The 15,292-nt window shown below is 50.5% G+C and overlaps 1 protein-coding gene across 7 annotated transcripts in view; it reads right to left on the reverse strand.

The window, feature by feature from the left end:
- LOC133350503 (bifunctional heparan sulfate N-deacetylase/N-sulfotransferase 2-like) overlaps positions 1–15,292 on the reverse strand; it is a 168,883-nt gene that overhangs the window by 134,519 nt on the left and 19,072 nt on the right. The window contains exon 1 of one of the 7 annotated variants that reach the window (XM_061564847.1): positions 2,704–2,799. The exons of the other annotated variants lie outside the window; for them this stretch is intronic. The gene's annotated coding sequence lies outside the window, so the exon portion shown is untranslated. Of the gene's footprint in view, positions 1–2,703; positions 2,800–15,292 lie in introns of those variants that run through there. 7 annotated transcript variants of the gene reach the window in all.

A 15,292-nucleotide genomic window follows, 5' to 3' on the forward strand; every position in this document is an offset into this window, starting at 1 on the left:
CAGACACTGTGGATATACATACAGACACTGTGGATATACATACAGACACTGTGGGTGTACATACAGACACTGTGGATATACATACAGACACTGTGGATATGCATACAGACACTGTGGATATACATACAGACACTGTGGATATACATACAGACACTGTGGATATACATACAGACACTGTGGATATACATACAGACACTGTGGATATGCATACATACACTGTGGATATACATACAGACACTGTGGCTATACATACAGACACTGTGGATATACATACAGACACTGTGGCTATACATACAGACACTGTGGATATACATACAGATACTGTGGCTATACATACAGACACTGTGGATATACATACAGACACTGTGGATATACATACAGACACTGTGGATGTACAAACAGACACTGTGGGTGTACATACAGACACTGTGGATATACATACAGACACTGTGGATATACATACAGACACTGTGGATATACATACAGACACTGTGGATATACATACAGACACTGTGGATATACATACAGACACTGTGGATATACATACAGACACTGTGGCTATACATACAGACACTGTGGATATACATACAGACACTGTGGATATACATAGACACTGTGGATATACATACAGACACTGTGGATATACATAGACACTGTGGATATACATACAGACACTGTGGCTATACATACAGTCACTGTGGATATACATACAGACACTGTGGATATACATAGACACTGTGGATATACATAGACACTGTGGATATACATACAGACACTGTGGCTATACATATAGACACTGTGGATATACATACAGACACTGTGGATGTACTTACAGCCAGAGAGTAGTGAGCTCATCTTAGCATCACACTCCGTGGGAGGCAAATTGCTTTATTCATGATGATGAAGATTGTATATTTGTAATTAAACAAATTAGTTGGTGATGCTGCTGCTGCATTTCTAGTCGTGCACAAACACAGCCAATAAAACAACTCAACAAAACCGTGACCCTACAAAACCCCAAATAAACATATACTCGGCGACGTTTTGAACAATGACCCTTCTTCATTGCACGTACGTAAATATATATATCGGCCAGAGAGATTCGGTTAATACAGGTTTCAGACTGCACTTAACATCATGGAGCCTAATGAGAATTCAATTGAATAATTGTTCTGATATGTTTGTTGAACTTCATTTGCACCGTACGTCGCCAAGCGTGCTAATCGGAGGAGCGGGATGACCAGTGTTTCAATGGGCTTCTGAATAGTTACTTTATAGCAGCGATTGAGTACCAGACAAGGCACGAGAGTTAAAGCCACGGGGAGCCTCGAACTGACCCTGCACTCCGGGTGAAGGCAATCAACCCCTGGGCCATACATTGCAGGGGACACACATTGGACTATTTTTTTTTTTGGAAAAATAGTCTCGCTTAGGCAAGAGAACCTAACAGCTCCCTATCCCTCATTATACAGTGCAGCTCGTTTTGAACCCATCTCTAAATAAAGGCCTCCCCACACCGTGTAGCCCCATAAGGGTTGGCTGACCATACTTCACCACGCTGGTTAATTTGCGGGTCGGTTGAAGGGGGCAGGTCATGCCACAAAGTTCATCAAAGTGCAGTGGATTAACCAATGCCACCGCCAATCTGTCCACATGTCATCACAGGTGGTGGTGGTGATTATAATGGTGGTGGCTATTGCTTGACAATGATGATAATGACGATGACTGGTGACGCTGCTTTTGCTTCTTCTGCTGCTGACGACGACAATGACGCTTGCTCGTCGGTGTCTTGATAAGGGACGGGGTGCGTGATGCATCCAATGCGTGAGATAGTGGGGGGTGCGGTCCTGAGGTGAGAGAGGTTGTGGGTGGTGTGGGGGGCGATGGTGTCACCCCACAATCACACGTCATAGGACGCTCGTCGTTTTAGGACCATAATCATATTCCTCCCACCTTGGACTCAAAACGTTTCTCCAATGAAATCTCGCCTCTGATAACAACAACAAAACGCCTTGCGTCTATTTCATAACCGAAAGAAAACTAAATAAAATAATTCTCACGACGTTTCGGCCACAACGCAAGCAGCCGTCCTCAGGTGAAGACCAGGTCTGTCGGGGAGACCTGGTCTTCACCTGAGGACGGCTGCTTGCGTTGTAGCCGAAACGTCGTGAGAATTATTTTACTATGTTTTATTTTTTATTATTATATTACTTCCCTTCTACGTGACTTTACCGAAATAACCAAGAAGATGAATCCATGCAGTCACGAAAGCTTTAAATCGAAATAAAACGAAAGAAAACTATTGTTGTTTCGTCCGAGCTTCACAGCTGGAGGCGATCTGACACCCAGGCTCGGCGGGGTCGTCTCGCTGCGACAGGGGGAGAAGGGAATGGCGTCTCACTCGTGAGGGAGAGATGTTGCCCTTTTGCTCCGCGCACATCATGAAGGATGGCTCCTTCGTGCTCCTTAGGTCAAAGCTTTTAATAAACACAAGGTCACGAGGCTGACAGTTACGCATTGCTCACTGGCACCTGGACAAATGCAATCGCCCCACGTGTGCAGATGGAATTATGATGGCCTCTCCCACACGGTCGCTGTAACATTAACAGGGCACTCAAACGTACAAACAACGATCCAAATCCCGTCGCCCCCAACCCCGTATAGCCATCGGGATTTTTATATGTTATGGATGTTTGCGAACACCTATTAAGGCTTTCAATGGGCGCACCCACCCGCGCCGCCATCTCTCCCGCCACCTCCACACCGGGGCTCATGTCCACACGCCGCACCCGATACTCATTTAATGCGGAGTCGACCTAGGGGGGATGGGAGGAGGCACAGGAGCGGTTCGGATTTCACTCGCCACTGATGTTAGCCGCGGCCGAGAATCGAACTCAGGTCGTTGGGTTCTTAGCGCAGTGCAAAGCCCCAACCAAACAACTGCACCGCCGCTCAGCAATTCATTGTTGTTTTACTGTACACATAGCACTCACACATATGTAGACAAGCACGTGCAGAACATTGGACTCAAATCAGCAGCAGACACCCACGCACACTCACAAAGCAAAGATCTCCCGTATAGTCTTAACAGACTGCTGGGGCAAGTGCTGTTAGCGAGCATCTACGAATAAGGCCCGAACGACACACTCGAGGGGGTCGCCGTCCAGGACCACGCCCGACCGCCTTTATCTCCCGAGTGCCGATGCTTACACGCCGGCGTCAGGTAACTTATTTAAGGCTGAGTCGACGCGCGCACACACACGCGCTTGCACACAAACGCAAAGATCCCCCGTATAGGCTTTAACAGGCTGCTCGGGCAAGTGCTGTTAGCGGGCACCTATTCAGGCCGACACACACAAACACACGCACGCACGCGCAAGAAAACTCACCCACCACTCCACACTCGCGCCAGGAACGTAACGCAGCCGCCGCCTCCTCCTGCTCATCAGCAGCGCTGCCAATTACCATCGCGTCCCCTCTGCCCCGAGCCGCATTTGACCTTCAGCGCGTAATTCTGCTCTTATTGACAAACCATTTTCAGTCGTCGGCTGTGGCGGTGGCTGCTGCTCGATGGTTCAAAACATGGCGTCAGCAGCGTCCCTTTCACGCGTATCCACGGGCTCTATCCATTATGCTTACGTGAATTTCATTTAAAGATAAGGTAATTTACATTTTTGTAAATGGTTGGTTGGTCGGGGGGGTGATTAGGGTGTCTCGGTGGGGGACACATCATCATAATAATAAAGATGATTTGGCTCTTTACTTTGTCGGCGCTGTGTATGGTGCCACGTGGTGTGCTGAATGTCCGCAATGTTGACTGGCATCCGCATTCCCATTGAAAGTTTTCACTGCAAAGCGAGAGCGCAGAAAAATATGTTTTAGCTTTAACCGCGTACCCGTGTGTAAACATCAGCACTGGGGAGACAAAGACGGTCGGGCGTGGTTCTGACCATTCCACCCCCTCGTGTGCCGCGTTGACCTTCATGGGTGCTCGCTTATAGCACTTGCCCGAGCAGTCTGTTAAAAGGATATTGGGAGAGATCTGTATCTTTATTTTTGTACGTCTGTGTGTGTGTGCATACGAGCACGCATTCACATGCGTTCTCAAATCCCCTGCCGATGCAGAATCCTGGCACTGAGAGACAGGAAGGATCACCAACCACAGTGGAAACGACATCGGTGACTTGATACCACTAGTCGATCTGTGGGAGGCCGCCTCGCATCTGACCGGGCATCCTTCCTCGCGACTTCCACTCGCCGCGCGGAGCCTTCCCCCCAGGGTCTACAGCCCGGCGTGCCACAGCTGATGCGACGCCGCTTCCACAAAGACTCACAAAGGACTGCTGCCCCAATAACCTACGAGAGCTCACAACTGCACCACCAACTCCCTCCCCAAGGTTCACCCTGAAATCGCTGCCGACATCGAGGTGACAGGCTGCTAAAACAACTTCGGGTTGATTGCAGGCCATGTGAGAATATTCCACCTTGACCAAGATTGGACAAAAGGCAATCGAAGGGACCTCAGAAGTAGCTACGTGATGTTCACTTCCCAAATGTGAAACAATGCAGCGGATAGAGAAAGAACACAGCCTTTGAACTATGGTACTGCAGAAGATCCCGTGGAGAGGAATCGAAGAGCCTGGTGAAAAAGTGTAAACTCTACACCGTAATTGAAAAAGAAAAGGTTCAATATTTTGGAAACATAGCAATATGTAATGGGAAAATCGTACAGTAACTGTTGATGTTTGTTAAAGTGTAAGGAAAAAGGGACAGATGGAGAAGAAGATTGACAGACATCGACTCTTTAAGAGCGAAAACTAATGTCGTTTAGAGTGAAGTCGGTTTTTTCCCCATCGAATCGAGGTCTCGAATACTCGGGAATGAGTAATGCGACCTGCGAAGAGTATTTGAATTGAAATGTCTCCACCGGGGGCACTGGGACAATAATTTGGTGGGAAATAAAAAATAAATATATAGGGAAAATAATAACTAAATATACCGCAAACAGAAAGCTACACGGTCCAGTGCCCGGGGTCACGGTGTTTGTTCCTGCGAGGTGCCCACGTGGTCCAACAGAGCAGAGAAGGGAACGCGCCCAGAACGTCTCTATTTGTTTGTAGCGGAAGGCAACGCGCGGAGGGGCGGCTGGGAGGGCGGGTAGGCGGGAGTGAGTACGGACACTCGGATGCAGCTACATGTGACCTGCTGTGATCATGGCCTGCCGCAGCCATCTGTGGAAACCCCACACGGTAGAGGCAGGAGGGTCATCTTCACCCCTCCATCCCCGCTCCCCCCGCCCCCGTGCGCCCCCAAGTGTCGAGACAGTCCCGGCCACAGGCAGGCCGCGTGCTGCAGAGGCGTTTGGACGAGGTGGCGGTGCCCATTCCTGCCCCCCCCCCACACACCGTGACGGCTGAATTTTTGCAATCCAGATCTTTACGATTTTGCGCAATTTCGGAGATATATAAAAAGTCATATTTAATTGAGCGTTTTGGCTGAACGGACGGAGAGAATCATAATTTTAAGAGGTTTTCATGGAGAGACCATTTCTCAAACGTGACGTAAAGTTGTCCCAGAAGGCCCAGTGTTGACAAAATAATAACTATAATTCAGCTTAAACATTTCGCACACCATCCCCCATAAGCACGCTTTTATGACCACGTGTTCTATATACACTGCCCGAGCCGATCGCCCACGATATTAACCACGTCGTAAAAATGCACAACACAAACCCCATAAAACATCAACAACAACCGATTTATCAAACGTCAGCTGTCCATTAATTCCTACCGACCTCAAACATTTAAGACTATTTTCGTAATTGGATACAAATTAAATCCCGTTCGCAAAACTCACACGGCCAACTAAGAGGAGATGACTCGGTCCTCATGGACCCGTCTGCGCGCCGTGCGGGACACGCCCGCGACGCTCAGCTCCACAACGAGGGAAGCGCCCCCCCCCCACGCCCCCCTCACTCTCCGACGAGTTTTGTTCGGCATGATGTCCGACGTTTCACTCCACGTGCTGGGAGCTTCTGCAGGAACTGATTTGTGCAGCTCACTTTGTCCTTTTTTATTGGAAAAAAAACGTGTTTGCCGAGATTGATGAGATGGATAGCACCCTCGCATGCACGAGTGATGAACTTTCTCTGCCTCATTCCAGGCACCCCTCGCGTGCACGAGTGACGATCTTTTTCTGGGTCCTCCAGTTTCTTCCCAGACCATGCAAAGACAACATCAGCGCTCGCGTGTTACAGAGCTGACCTCAATCAAGCCGAGTCAACAATCGGCGACACCCGCAGATCTGGCAACCGCTGTGTAATCCAGGGAGAAAGTGAGCTGCTCAAGTTGTGTTTCTGAAGAAGGTCCCAGATCATGGAGCGAAACGTCGGATATCGTGCTGAACAACACGTCGGACAACTCGGAAATGGACCAGAGACGATAAAACACAACCGCAAATCCCACGCGGTTGGACCCACGTGTTGCGCTCAGCAGACTCCTCCTCATCTTCCTGCTCCTCTTCCCGTGATTCTCAGACTTTGATCCTCATACTGTGATTCTCAGACTGTGATTCTCAGGCTGTGATTCTCAGACTGTGATTCTCAGGCTGTGATTCTCAAACTGTGATTCTCAGGCTGTGATTCTCAGACTGTGATTCTCAGACTGTGATTCTCAGACTGTGATTCTCAGGCTGTGATTCTCAGACTGTGATTCTCAGACTGTGATTCTCAGACTGTGATTCTCAGGCTGTGATTCTCAGGCTGTGATTCTCAGACTGTGATTCTCAGACTGTGATTCTCAGACTGTGATTCTCAGGCTGTGATTCTCAGGCTGTGATTCTCAGACTGTGATTCTCAGACTGTAATTCTCAGACTGTGATTCTCAGGCTGTGATTCTCAGACTGTGATTCTCAGACTGTGATTCTCAGACTGTGATTCTCAGGCTGTGATTCTCAGGCTGTGATTCTCAGACTGATTCTCAGACTGTGATTATGAGGAGGGAACGGGTTAACAGACATTGTGTTGATTATGAGGAGGGAGCGGGTTAACAGACATTGTGTTGCCGTCTGTTGCACGGCCCTCTGGGAAGCCTCCGCTTGATGGCTTTTCAAACTGGTTTTGCAAAAATTGACACTAACGCTCCGCGAATGCCTTGACATGCCGTTTTCCCAGAGCACCTTCCACTAGTTTTTTCATTTGGCAAGGGTGGAGGAGGGCGGCGGCGGAGGGGGGGGAGCGGGCGAAGAGTCGTCTCAGAGTTGGGGTTCGTGGGGAGATTCGATCGCGAGAGGAATAAACAGTGGAAGCGTCGCGTTGGACCGTTTCCCAGAGCCCGCTGAACACAGCACTTCTGTTGTGGATTCAGACTTCCTATCGTCTGAAAGCAACCGTGGCGCGAGGCATGAGTGAAGCTTAGGACCCCAAGGAGCTCAACGTGTTATACATATCTGAAGGTCGCTCCCATATTCAAGAGAACATGAAATATCCGCTCAAATTTAAATCATCAACATAATAGGCAGAGCTTTCAGTAAACGCGCTGCTTTGCAAATGTTGGGCCTATGACAGCCAAGAGTGACCCATGAATTGGCCACACCGACTGTCTCGTCAGAGAAAGTAGTTTGGCCTCAGCGAGGAACTCAGCAACGATTGCGATCAGTGGAGTAGCTATGAATGGAGTAGCTACCAGTGGAGTAGCTACAGCGAGCACGGGTGGTGCTACGACACTGGTAACTCACGGGCACAGGTGGCCCAGGCACCGGGCCAGACCGAGGGAAGGAATTGGACATGGGGGTTCCGTTACATTTATGTTGAGCTTCTTTCGCACCATACGTAGGCAATCGTGATAATCGGAGTTCCTTGCACCTGGGACAATGCCAGCCAATCAAGCTCCGTCGCTGCATGCAATAATCCAATTATGGGCAAGACATTGACACGCAATCACCTGGTCACACACGGGTCATCCTATTTCTTTTTTCCGGATGAATAATCAGGCAATGTGCTAATTTCGAGTGTGTGTATATTGCGTTACCAGCCAGGGTATCTTCTTGGTTCTTTCGGTAAAGTCACGTAGAAGGGAAGTAATAAAATAATAAAAATAAAACATAATAAAATAATTCTCACGACGTTTCGGCCACAACGCATGCAGCCGTCCTCAGGTGAAGAACATGTCTGTCAATAAGACAGAGTCTAAATGATGAATTCTTGCAGTCACGAAAGCTTTAAATCGAAATTCAGCCAGGGTATATTTAGCATTGTTTTGCATTAAACACGCGCGCACTCACGTCCCTGTGCAGACCACACGACGCGGCGACGGCCTTGCTCTCGTGCACAACGATTACAAAGTCGACAATTAAAACACCGCAGCAATTAATGCGCGGCGAGGCCACAGGGGACAACGTGACCTGGCCCTACGACCTCGCCGTTGTGCGACCTTTCAGCGCGATCGCGCCCAATTTTAGCCGACACGGCAGGGCCGCCCTCCCGCAATGCCGCGCCTCGCCTCCCCCGTGTCGCCCCTTCGCCCCGGCGCGGGTTGCGGTGATGGCGCGGCGTGACGCCGTGGACCCGGCGCCTCGGGGGCTGTCACTGCGCATTTGCCGGCGAGAAACGCGGAACGCCCAAGGAGGTCCCAGGGCGAACACTCCGCTCAAAACACGCGGCCCCCACCACCACCAGGGCTGTACGCGTGAAGGCGCTAGTCCACTCCCCACTGCCCCCCCCTCCCCCACATACGCCTGCCCCCCACCACCCTGTGCAGTTGTAGAGGAGCGGTGAAAGCGGGTGGTGGGGCGCGCGTGTTTGCTGATGGTGCCGATATCAAAGAATGTAAATCCCCCCAGAATATTCGTTGCATCGCAAGACTGTGAAAGGTGCCAATGGCTTGGGATGGCCTTCATCCAGCAGTGGCCTGATGATGGCTGGTGATGATGGTGACGAACGAATGTTCTTCGCTCTTGGTATCAATATATATTTGAGAATATTAGTTCACCTTCCGAATACCCGCACTACCTTGCTTTTTAGTCAGAGAGTAGTAAGAGAGTAGTAAGAGAGTAGTAGGAGAGGAGTCATCAGTTTTGTGTGCACGACTTTATCCGTGAGGCACGTTAATTTTGAGACTACATTGAAAACGCGTGTGTGGGAGGGTACCCCGGTCTGTCTGGTGCTAACGCTGTCCCCCCTCCCCCTCCAGTGTAGCAGCAGCACGTAATCCTTATCCAGTGGTATAAATAGTTATCGGGAGGGAGCACGCGTTCACGAGAACCAGTGCCGGAGAAACACACACGCACGCACACGCGCACACGCGCACGCCGGGACGGACGGACGGACATCTGCACGCCATCGTTGCTTGCGGCAGGGAGGGCAGCCTCCCGATTCATTAACGCAGCAGGGCAGCACTCACAGGCGAGGCACTCTGCATGCCTGCCCCATTAACAGAGATTAAAAACGAGCATCTCAACTGGCCACGCAACACGACATAGAGAAGTAATTACCAGCGCGCGCGCACGCCACGTGCCCTGGCTGCCTCTCGCAAGAACCTTCCACGCACCGCGCGCACACGCAGCCAGCCACCCCCCTCCCAATCTGCCCCTCTTGCCTCCACGCGCCTTCCCACTCAATGCTGCCCATCGCTATAATTATCACTTTTAAAAGCTTCGTAAAAAAATCACTCGGCGACCCACAGGTGCCTCGCCTTTTCTGTTTTTTTTACATTTTTAATCTTTTGAAGAGGGGCCGGGGCATGGATTCCACGACGCGCGTCACTGTGCGTCACGGCGCGTCACGACGCGTCACGGCGCGTCACGACGCGTCACGGCGCGTCACAGCGCGTCACGGCGCGTCACAGCGCGTCACGACGCGTCACAGCGCGTCACGGCGCGGGCGTTCGACATGAGCCACGTGCCCACTGCCCTGGCTGCCCGCTGGCCGAGATCCTCTCCACCCCAACTCGTAACTGGTCGTGGCCGTTCGCGCAGAAACTGGCTGGCTTACCGGATAAACGGGAATTTCCGTTTAACAAATAAACATAAAATTGCATTGAATTGAAAAGGAGGGAGCAGAGGTTCAGAAGATAAATGATAATAGCTACACCGAAGAGGTGGGAGTAACGAATACAAAAGACTGACTATGTTTCATTTAAAATGGCTTTTACTTGTCAATGTGTGTTCCTATTCATGTTACTGACACGTGTTGCAATAACACTCTTATTCACAGTAGCAGCCTTGATAAACCCACTGTCGGATGAAATTATCCCCAAGCGATTGCCATCTTTCCCGATTCTGTGATATTAAACAAGCAAGCACCTGCATAAGAGTTGATTTCATCGATCCATCTCCTCGATGAACGTGCCCTTTGAGGCCTTCCATTCCTTGGATGTCACTCAGTCATCACAGTCATCAGCTCTCATCCATTCTAAGCGGTGCGTTCTGCTACAGCAGTAATCTCAAACATTACCTATTAATTTCATTGCATATCTTTGCATGAACGGGCCTGTTGCGATCTCTTCCAACAGCTCCCGGGGGCTCCGAGAAAAGACGATGATCCGTTCACCACGAGCGACGCTGCAGCTGCCAAGTCCGAGCGCGGCGTCGTCTGGTGCCGCCGCCGCCGCCGCCGTGGCCACAGCCAGAGCCGAGCCCTCAGCGGCCATGCCCGTGAGTGACGCGCCTCAATTGCCCATTAGCCCGGACTCACCAGTGGAGCAAAGATCGGTTCCTCAGGGGGCCACACAGCAACACAATTCAAAGCCCAGGGCCAGGCCAAGAGTCCAAGACCCCGGTGAGAGCTCCGGCCATCGTGGCCAAATTGCTCAGCAGCCAAGAGAGAGAGAGAGAGAGGGTGGTGGCCTGTGGGCCACGAGAGAGGGGGGGGGGGGGTGGGTATTGGCTCAATGTGAACTTTACTTTGCCCTGCTGGGTGAACATCAGGACCACTCCGTGAATGTTCTAGAAACTCAAGGAAACAGCGGTGGCGCGGTGACCTGCACACAGCCACCTGAGTTTGATTCGCAGCCACGGCGAACATGAGCGGTGATTGATACCTGAACCAGTTCTGCCCACCCTGGCATTGGAAATCCATGCCGACTCGCGGAGTGAAGAACTTCATTACAATCATGCCGGCGTGCTTTCTTGAGACGAAGAATCGATTCGTAAACTCTCACAGGCAATGTGATCACTCCATGGTAGAAATTGGCCAGTGGAAGAGGACATTTTAGAACAGCTTCTGAGTTGCCTTGATGTTTCATCATTTACCCACACACTCGGCAATGCACTCTCCCTACACACCCGAGTCACAGAACATCGTTCATCATATGGCAATACAACAACGATTCAGATTCTCACCGTTGGAATAGGAATGTTTATCAACTATGCCAACATCAATTCGCGCCGTCCTATCTCATCGAGCAGTGGGTACCAGCCTCAACCGACCGCAATCGACGCTGTCTACGATTCACAGCTCACGTTGTATTAGCAGGAGAAGTAGTATGAGTAATAAAAGCAGTAGTATCATTGCTAGCAGTATCATCATACCATCATCAGCAGTAGCATCAACACAATGGTCATTAGCGACGGCATCAACACAATCAGCAGCAGCATCGTCATCACTGCGTATCCAATAATTACAACGCTTTTTTGCATGCAGGCCTCCAAGAGCATTCATGACACCGCGACACGGCAATTACACTCATGACGATCCAGGCACACACGGAGAGTGAAAAGTGGCGACTTGCATCAGACGAGAAGACATCTGGAGCCCACTACTCCTCGTCAGCACGCGGTACATCGTGGCGGAGGGGTGGGGGGGTTCGGGGGAGGGGAGGCAATATACATCGTTGCCATTGCACAATTAGCCAGGAAAATATTCACGGGGGTCCCGTTTTAAGTCGATGTGGCACAGCTACCCAAGCAGCGCTCCTCCGCCAAGGAGTCAAATCATCGTGCAACATCCTTCAAGGGCATCGCACCTCCTGGCCTTGACGTTCCTCCGCCTCGCAGACACTGATGGATCCAACGACATCATCAGAAGATCAACAGGCCGATGCGCACATCTCCTTCGTAGTTTTGAAGATGACAGACGCTAGCCACAGCAGTGCGATTGTGGCCATGCCAACCCAAACCATGGACCATAGACACGCATAGAGATACATAGACACGCATAGAGATACATACTCATCAAAATACATGAAAGAGAAGCCAGAGGAGTGAGATTACAAACTGTGGACCACATAGTAACTCATACAGGCAAATAGAGACACCGAGGGACTTACAGAGATACATTTATACCCATTATCGTGTATTGAAGGCGTCTCACGAGAAGGCGTCTCTGACCAAAACACGCGGGATGCGGCAGATCTCGCGAGACGTCAGGCGACTTGGGGTCGATAATTGGGTGCTGTAGACTGTCGTGAAATGGCACTGGGCAGTGCAAATCGCATGCAACGGTTGTACTGAACCTTCTACGCTACCGCCTATTTATGAGGATTAGGCGAGTCCATATACGAGGGCTCCATAGACGTTTAGCTATTATCCCGCATCTCCGATGAGCACGGTTGGCTACGTACGGTGTGAAAGAAATTCAATGTACATACATTAAACGTATAACCTTAAAAGCAATTGTGGCGTCGCTGGGGGCTACGTGGTGGGTCCAGGAGGGTAAAGCAGCAAACATCCATCAGCGACCCCCCCCCCCCCCCCCCACGTCTCCGCTTCGTCGACTTCACCAACCGGCGCAAACTCGCGCGGTGCTGTGTGGTGGTCACCATCGCCGCCCCAGCCCAACGACCCAGGCAGGCGTGGTGAGGCTCTCGTCCAACAGTGGATTAGCAGAGCGGATTTGTTGCCTGCTGTGAGCTCGCTGTATCCGCTCTGGCTGAGCAACAACTAGAAGCGCCGTGATTTGGGGTGAGGGAGCCCGAGACATTTACGTTGTAACTGCCTAATTTCCTTGCCAATCCCAGGCCTTTTCCATTTATCACGTTTCTTAACTCATTAGCCAGAAAATTGCCTGTATCCGACCTTTACTACGAGAAAGGTCTTTCGGCTTTTCATCGTTAATTAGGAGCAGGTGATTCCGACAAACGCCATTTTTTTCTCTCTGATGCGCAACGCACACGATGAGACCCCCCCTCCCTCCCCCATATCTGATTTTTTAATTATCCAATTAAACCACTCAAATCAATAAGGCATTCCTAAAATATATAATTAGAGCAGACGGATTATTTGTGTTAAACTCTACAAGGAAGGGAAATCTGAGCAATGTTTAGTGCTGATGCTTGTCACTACAGTGATGATGATGAAATCAATCAAGTGAGAGATGGTGATGAGGATTGGGGAAGCCTTCATCCAGCAGTGCAGTGATCACGGATGATGACAATGAACATGACTGAGGAGGGTAGCGCGCTCGCGACTTGTTGCAGAGTGTTCGATGTCGAGACTTGGGCAGCTCTGGTTGATGCTGCGTGTTGGATTCACCACAAATATGCGCCGTCTGCTTCTGCAAGGGACTGTGCACATCGCTTCGCGTTATTCGAAAAAAGGAGGCGATGTGTGCCGGCGTCATGATCCGAAGTTTCCTACACCTGAGCAATTATTTACAAATTAACTAATAAAATAATTGGGTATAACTCACGTAGCAACATTGCCTCCTACAGGCAAACGATATCCATCTGTAAAACATAGTACATGGGCGATAGACGGTACACTGTACGTATAGCGCGCATACCAACGTTCTAATGTTTAATCATTATAGGAATATGATAATCGAAACATACGCCAGCTCGAGTCGGGATTCAAACTCTTGAGAGAGAAGTAAAGTGGCTTGGGACGTGGACACGCCGATCAGAGGGATCGTCAGACCTGGCGACGGCTCGCGGATGCCTTCATCCAGCAGTGGATTGCCCTTTGCTGTTTCTGATGATGATGATGACGACAGTGGACAATGAAGTAAATCACGCCTTTGGCATCGCAGCTCGCGGTTGGGCACTGAGCAGCAGCACGGCCGGGCTGAGGACCCGCGCGCTCGCGGGCCGATCGCTATCCCGGCGCGAGGGGAAATCGCGATTGAATCGACAAGAGCTCCTGGTCAGGTGGCAGCGCAGCAGCACTGTGCGCTGAGGGACATCGCACACAGAAGCACGGGGCCGCAGAGGCCAGCAGCATCTTCAGTGGAGGAACATTTATGAAATCAAGTACTCTACTGCACTCGCGATAAATTAATAAGAATTGAGAGCCTATCCTCAATCCGCTGTTGCATGGAAGTTGGAAGGCTGGAGGCCGTGTCTGTGATCGTGCCTTGTTGTGCCAGACTTCACCACGCTGGTTACGTGCGGGTTCGCGAAGGGCTCGGTTTAGAAGCTCAGGGCTGGGTTCAGATGTCACTCGCTGACTGATGTTTTTGCTATGGCCGGGAGTCGAACCCAGGTGGCAAAATAACAGAGCGCAGTGCGCTAAGCCAGCTCCGCCACCACTCTTCATAACAAACACAAATGTCCCCCGTATCGACTTTAACAGACTGTTGGGAAGCCGGCACGGACCTTGAGTGCGTGGCTCGTACGACGCCTGGCCGCCTTTGTCTCTCCAGTACTGATGTTTACACCAGATTCTCATTAGAGGCTGAGTCGACCTAGGGGAGGCCCAGAACCGGTTCAAATAGACGCCATAACCCACACACACACGCGCGCGCACGCTAATCATTCGTTAAACATATTTAATAATACACGGGGTTTCCGTAATTTGAAGATTCTATTGTACAATTCATTTTAAGGCTGTGTTAATAATGGCAACGTATTTTATTAATTTATTCATTTTAGTTATGCATGGAACATGCCTCAAGAAAGCCTCGAGGCATCTCCCTTCCAAAAGGGTTACTGCTGTGGGATGTTTCGCCAATTCCTTATCGAGTGATTTGTTTGCGTTCACCAAAAAAAACCGGCACGTGTGGAATTTTGTTATGGGTTTGGAAAACAGAGAGAAGCACTGATAACCAAATGGGCATCGATACTAATTACTGGGGGACTGATGCTATCGCAGCAAGGTTTCGCGCGCGGTGCTCCGGTCCATTGTGCAAAACGGCAGCACACGTGCTTCAGGGGCAGAGCAAGAGTGCTTGCTAACCAGCTGAGCAGTGGGGGGGGGGGGCGGTGGGGAAGGTGGGGTGTTGGGGGAGTGCGGGTAGGAGCGAGGGGGGTGAATGTAGGGGCGAATCCGCACTCGATCTATCCGACAGCATCACTCTATATCGGAGCTAATGCTAAGGGATGGTGATGCTGATAGCCGGGTCTGCTTGGTGCTCTGCCTG

This window comes from Lethenteron reissneri, chromosome 34 (genome assembly GCF_015708825.2).
Source record: "Lethenteron reissneri isolate LAM-NWPU_2019-01 chromosome 34, ASM1570882v1, whole genome shotgun sequence".
In the NCBI taxonomy this organism is placed as follows: Eukaryota; Metazoa; Chordata; class Hyperoartia; order Petromyzontiformes; family Petromyzontidae; genus Lethenteron; species Lethenteron reissneri.